Raw genomic sequence first — 7,742 nt, 5'->3', positions numbered from 1 at the left:
TTCATGGCTGGAAAGAAGGAATTTTATTGGATTATGCTTTTCGATACCTTTGACAATATTGATTTATGGAATAGGTCCCAACATATCCTTCACTCAGGACTTTCATAATTTAACTGCAATAACAAAAAACAAATCACAAACAAAGCAAAGAGAACTCAGCATTAGATACTATCACGCACATATGGCTGGGAGGCAGTTTAAGGGCTCAGGTGATGGTAATTCTCCACCAAACCAAGGGGTGGAGTTGTGTAATAATGTTCTCTCTTTTCCTTCTGAAGGCCGGAAGATTGACAGCTTTCCTCCACCAATGTCAGTTCTTGTGCCCATCCATCTGGACCCACCTCTTCCTGCCCTGCCCTGGAAGACCCGCCATCTTGTGCAGTCACAATAATACTCCAGTCTGAGAACACTTGAATTGTGCGTTTTCACGCACCTTATTTTTGAAACAAAAATATTTTCAATTATATGGGATTTGCCTAAGGGTGACCCAACACTTTGTCTTCTACAGATGATAGAAAAAGTAGAAAACGAATCAACTACGTTTGTTTTCAAGTTAAGTGACATTAATATTCTAAAAGCTATAAACCCACAACTATCTGAAATTTTCATCCAAAAAGAGCTAGCAGCCACAAGTATAAACACAGGAGGAGTTGGTATTCAATGAAAAAGATGGAAAACGATATTATTTTATAATGGTTAAAAAGTTGTAAATAAAGAGTATTCATTGATGTCAAAGTATGTGGCCTTTGAGCAGAAGTTTATTTATGCCTCTTACAATTTTAAAGACCTGAAGTAGGTCATCACGTTACTTTCCACCTTCAAGACAAATAGCTCTGCCAAGTGTTGGTAAAAATGGCAGGCCACAAGGGCTTTTTAAGATATGGACCAGCTGATGAATGTTGACTCAGATAACATGCAAAGGTGGTGTTGTGAACTTAGGACACCCAAAGCAGCATAAAAGTCCCAATAAGTTCCAAAAGATGTAGTTTCAAACATTTCCAGTAATCACTAGAGGGGGAAATACAATGAAACCCTGGCTAATAATAAGGGCAAGCACTGAATCTTTATTGAAATAAAATGTATATTTTCACAAAATGGTCTTCAATAACAGTGAAGCTCCGTGAAGCACAAGATGCGTAGGAATTGCCCAAAACACTAAAACAGTCCAATGCAAACAAGTTCCAAAACAGTATCTATAAACATAGTCAAAAACAGAGAAATATGGTTAAAAAAATTCAGAAATAAATCCAGTAAATAAAAAAAACACAAGAAACCTCACCAACTCTCAGGTGTGTTCAATGCACCATTATAAACTATGGTAACTATTTTTAGGGAGGAAGGCAGTTCCTGGAGGTGATTGAAAGGTAGCCCCACCTCTTGGGGGACCACCCACAAAATACATATAAAGGCAACTGATATACATAGACAAAACCAAAACTAAAGAATGATGTACATAATAAATCAAATAAAAGATTCAAAAATAAACAAAAGAGACAGAAAACAGGAATTTAAACCCTAGCCATGGGAGGAACCCTGGCTGAGATATGACAAGTGGTAATCAAAAAGGCTGAAGATTGAAACCAAAATGTTAATCAAGTATTAAAAAGTTGAAATACCAAAAATGCTCTTAACAAAAAAAAAATGCAAAAGTCTTAAAAGGTTTTTCCACAATCTTGGATATACGTAAGGCACACAGCTTTGATTTTTAAAACTCTCACGCTGGTGACTAGATGAAATGTGACTTCCAAGACGGTGTTCCCAGCAACCAACTGTCACTTCATAGTAGACAAACCACAGAATGGTAGTTGTAATGATAATGAAATCTAACAAAGCTTTATAAAATATTAAATCCCAAATATACTTGACTCTGTATTGTTCAGAACCTTAATGTATACATACTAAACCTTTTACAAATAATTGATAAAAACCAAAAAAGTAACATTTTTGCCAAATAGTAACACTAATGTCTTTTTTTACAGTGTGGTAAATAGAACTGCATACTGTGTTCACAATAAAATCACATGCACAATCTCATAAATACACTGTAATCTGACTATCAAGACGACAGCATTAATTTTACATAGAACTGTTAACAGCATGAACCATTACAAGATTATTAGCACCTTAACATGAAGACTGATCATTTTTGTAATCTTCTCATTAAACCCTAGACAAAAGTTTAAGGACATATTGGCAGAACTGTAAACTCCTCAGCACACCGTAATCAGAAAAATTCAGCACATATTCCAGCCTTCTCACAAAATCAGACAAAGGCTTTAGTATGAGAATTTTTCTTCCATCTTCAAAAATAAATTTGTCGGTTGTTCAGCTGTAGTTAGCATGCCAAGTTCAAAGCCAACACATTTAAGAACAATATCCTAGAGACCAATCATCTATAAACTATACAAATGTAACCCTTATCATGGGGCAGTATTTAGATGGTATCAGTAAAAAAGAACTGTAAAAGCAATTTTCCTAGTTCTATAATATTTATGAATATTTTACTACATGACAATGAATAATCTATGGGAGGCTTCTATAACCCCCATAAGTAGAATTGTATTGGTATATTCTTGCCATTTCTAACAGCTTTGAGTAAACATTATTCTTCAGTTAGTGACCAGCCTTGACATGTGTAAGGCGTAGAAAGCATAAAGTTTTAAACCGTACTTGTGGGCCTTTTGAGTGTGTGAAACAACTCTAAGAAAACGGTGCTTATTTAAGTACTGTACTGTACACTTAAGGCGTACAGAAGAAGGAATTAAGAACCTTTAAGTATAGAAAGAAGAAGTAAAGAACGTTTAAGTACAGAAATAACTGAAGTTTCTCAAGAAAAGCTAAGTTTATAGAAGATACATTTTCCCTTCTTTTTGGCTTTTATTCTACATGTGTAACTATTTTTCCTTTATTCTTGTGTGCATTATTTGCTTTTAACTTTCACTAAATATTTTTAAAACAAACTTTTGGCCTGAGAGATTTCTTTCAGCACATGTTTTACCCATGCTTGATCTTGCCTTACATTTTGGTGGCTACAAGAACAATGAGGCCTTTCCACATGTTGTATTTTGGTTGAAAAATATCACTTTACACATTACAGTACAAAGAGGGTTGTAGCATTAGATACATATTCATCCATATAGTAAAGAGTTTGGAATGACCAAGTAAAAAAAAACTTTATACTGTCATGTTTGGGCTTCTGAGTTACACAAAAGACAGGCAGGAGAGGACTGAGAAAAGAGACCTCTGTCCTGGCACTTGGAAGAACAGTTTTAGGGCTTTATTCAGTGGTGGAGTTTTTATTCAAACACACAGCAAACTGAGAAACAGCCTAGTTGCATGTCTTGCTCCAGCTCTATTCTTCACTTTAAAAGAACGTCTTTTGCAGTGGGTGCATCTGCAGAGAGACAGGCGCAGAGGCTGGAGCGGAGTCAGGTGCAGTCTGGACAAGACAGAGAGAGAACAAAAGAGCAGGTGAGACAGCTGGCTTTAAAAGCATTGTGCGATAAGCAGGTTACGTGATAAAGCACACAGTCGATCCTGCATTGACAACCTTAAAGCTACCAGAGAGTGTGTTTCTTTTGTATTTAAAAGCTGTTTGAAAGCCTATTTTCCTTGAGGCTGAAGCAGCCCCAGAGAATGAAGGAGCAGTGAGAACGTGAGAACAGTTACAATATTTATAAGCATATATATATATATATATATATATATATATATATATTGTGGCATGTGGCTGAAGGTGGTACCTAGCCAGGATGCCCAAGAGGACTAGAGGAGGGCTTACACCTGCTCCAGACCACGAGGGGGCGACCGCCCTGGTTACGCTGGAGCCTCCAAGCTCTGCACCCGTGGTCACCGCCAGGGGGCGTCCTGGTGCCTGGAGAGCCCTGGACCTCAGCACTTCCGCCACACCTGGAAATGCTGGGGGGAAGAAGACCGGGGACACCCGGAGTGCTTCCGGGTGTGCAGCCGGCACTTCCGCCACACAGGGGAATGTCGACGGAGGAGTGTTGGGAAGCACCTGGAGCCCATCCGGGCATGTATAAAAGGGGCCACCTCCCTCCATATGAGGACTGGAGTCAGGCGGAAGGGGACAAGAGTCTTGCTGGAGAGGAGTGGAGGCGGCCTGAAGAAGAGAGGCACTGAGTAGAGAGGCCTGGGCTTTGGGGATTGGTGCTGGAGCAGTGGGTTGTGCACCTGAACTTGTAAATATATTGTAAATAAATGCGTGTGTTGGGTGCTAAAATGATGTCCGTCTGTCTGTGTCCAGGGCTCGTTCCACAATATATATATATATATATATATATATATATAGATATATATACTAGCAAAATACCCATGCTTCACAGCGAGAAGTAGTGTGTTAAAGAAGTAATGAAAAGAAAAGGAAACATCTTGAAAATAACGTGACATGATCGTCAATGTAATTGTTTTGTCACTTTTATGAGTGTTGCTGTCATATATATATATATATATATATATATATATATACACATACATATAAACACACACACATTATATATACAGTATATATATCTATATCTCTCTCTCTATATATATATATATATACACACACATTATATATATATATATATATATATACACACACATACACACACACATTATATCTATATCTATATATATATATCAAAATACCCGTGCTTCGCAGTGGCGAAGTACTGCCTTAAAAGTTTTATTAAGAAGAAAACTAAACCTTTTTAAACTGAGGGAAAATATACCAATAATTATTTGTTATGGATCTCTTTGTATACCACATTGTGAGTTCAGCCCTCCAGTTGTAATATGACCAAGCTGTGCGCTGAGCTTACTCTTAAGCATGCAACGTACAGTTGGCAATGTGAACAGTAATCTTGTTTCAAATCTTACAGCTTGGATTGCTGCTGTCATAATCGGTTTGAGTTTCATGGTTTGTTTCAATTACGACAGTATTTGCAGGACTTGTGTTGAAGAGACATTCGGCATCTGTCAAGCGTTGTAAGTATACAACCAGTTTCATTGATAACTTTACATCCAGCTTTTGAGAGTCTAAACATTCATAAACATCAAAGTGTCCACTACTGAAATCGCCACCTATCAATCTAAGATGTTTAAGAGGCATTGGCGGTTGTCCAAAGGTGTAAAATATTTGGCCATTTCGGTACACTTGAAAGTGACAACCGAACAATTCAGCGGCAGCCATCAACTCACATGCAAATGCATAGGGCTTAAGCATTTCACTCTTCTAGTGCTCCTGTGTAGTATAATTATCTCCTGTACCGTCATCAGTCCACTTCTTTTACCCGTCCCAGTCATTCAATACATAAGACACAATGTTTCTCCAGATATCAAGAGTGAGCCTGATATGGCTGTGCAATATGTAACAAAGAGAATGGAAAAGGTAGGTGCCATCTCCGGGCATGGAAACCACTCGGTAAGTGACAGTTCTTTGATCGATGGTGATCACCTTGATAGACAAGTTAATGCTGGTACTGTTGGAATAATAAAGGAAATGGGTACCTGAACAATGTAAAGTAAGTCTAAAATACCTACACAATAACTATAATCGTAATAAATGAACAATAAAACAGCGGAGAAGCCGTGGATTAAATAAAAAGGCTGTAGTTATCAGCAGGGAGACGTGAACCCCGTGGCGAAGCAAGGAAGAGAATGTAGAGACTGGAGCGACGGACGCCCTTATATAGGCAGGCAACCAACAACATGGGAGGCGTTGGGATGGGGGACCCAATGCCGCCTCACACGGTGACTGAGCTGAAGGCTATGGACGTATATATGTACGTAAGTAGGATTCAGTTAGCTTTGGGAACCCGCGTACCAAATTTCTTGAAGATGGGCCCATAAGTAACAAAGACCGATGAAAAGTTCAATATGGCGGCCGGCAGTGACATAATACCACCGAAATAAGTACCAAATTTCAGCTTTCTACCTACACTGGAATTTGGAGAATTAGTGACGTTGGAAAGTTCAATATGGTGGCTGACAGTGGCGTCATACCACCGAAATAAGTACGTACATTGGTTTCGGTTAGCGCAGGGAAGTTGCCTACCAAATTTCGTGAAAATGGGGCCATAAATAAGAAAGTTCAACAAGGCGGACTTGTTGACCGTTGGGGCCGTTACGCGTAGAATTTCGAAATGAAACCTGCTTAACTTTTGTAAGTAAGCTGTAAGGAATGAGCCTGCCAAATTTCAGCCTTCTACCTACACGGGAAGTTGGAGAATTAGTGACGTTTGGAAAATTCAATATGGAGGCCGACAGTGGCGTCATACCACCGAAATAAGTACATACATCGGTTTTGGTTAGCGCAGGGAAACCACCTACCAAATTTCGTGAAGATGGGGTCAGCCTTCTACCTACACGGGAAGTTGGAAAATTAGTGACGTTGGAAAGTTCAATATGGCGGCCGACAGTGGCGTCATACCATCGAAATAAGTACGTACATCGGTTTCGGTTAGCGCAGGGAAGCTGCCTACCAAATTTCGTGAAGATGGGGCCATAAATAAGAAAGTTCAACATGGCGGACGTTGTCCACCGTTATGACCGTTACGTGTAGAATTTCGAAATGAAACCTGCTTAACTTTTGTAAGTAAGCTGTACGGAATAAGCCTGCCAAATTTCAGCCTTCTACCTACACGGGAAGTTGGAGAATTAGTGATGAGTCAGTCAGTCAGTCAGTCAGTGAGTGAGTGAGTCAGTGAGGGCTTTGCCTTTTATTAGTATAGATATACACACTGTGCCTGAAGTGGATATAAATAATTGTTGTATATACATACCCACTACATTGTAAATTTATTTTAGCTCTGTGGCATTAGAGAGATTCTTAGAAAGTTGAATAAAAACTTCCATATATAGGAAGCCAGTTAGGCTGTTTAATAAGATCAGAAAACTGGAATACACGTCCATGTAGGTATAATATATGCATGCATCTTGGTGTTCACACAAACCGTATGCGATTCCTTATACTTTATTTCTCCTTCTTTGTCTTTTTGTATTTAAAACCTTTGTCTATGTAAGTTAATTGTTGGTGCGCAAACCACGTACATTTTCTTATATGGCATAAAAAAGTTAAAGCTGAGTTGAGCTATTAAAGTTATTGAGTTGATATACACCATTTCTGGTACCCTGTTTTTAAGACTGATGTACTGACATGAAGAGCAAGAAGCGAGGTGGAAGGGGGTTGTTTTGCCCATTGGGTTTTTTATTGCTGCCGCGGGTTGAGGGGTGGGGGGATGATGTGATTGCCTGGATGAATGACATATACAGTGCCCTCCATAAAGTTTAGGGTATAGACACATTTTGCCTTCATTTACCTCTCTGCTGTACAGTTTAAAATTATAAATCAAACAATTCAGGTTGTGATTACAGTGTACACTGCAGATTTTAATTTACGGGTGTTTGCATACATGTTAGTCACACCATGTAGAAATGACAACACATTTTCTACACGGTCCCTCCAGTTTAGGGCACCATGATGTTTGGGACAATTGGCGTCACACGGGTTTGTGATTCCTCGGGTTTATTTCATTGCTTCATTAGTGCAGGCATGAGATACCTCGGCATGTTTTACTCTTTGGAATCTATAGTTGTTCAAAATAAGGACAAGAGCTTTGCCAATGAAAGTCAAGGAAGCCATTATGAGGCTGAAAAGCAAAAATTAAACCATTAGAGACATTGGTAAAACCTAAGGATTAAGTAAATCAACTGGAATATCATTAAGAAGGAAGGAC

This window comes from Polypterus senegalus, chromosome 5, assembly GCF_016835505.1.
Source record: "Polypterus senegalus isolate Bchr_013 chromosome 5, ASM1683550v1, whole genome shotgun sequence".
NCBI lineage: Eukaryota > Metazoa > Chordata > Cladistia > Polypteriformes > Polypteridae > Polypterus > Polypterus senegalus.
Note: the sequence above shows the minus strand (reverse complement) of the source record.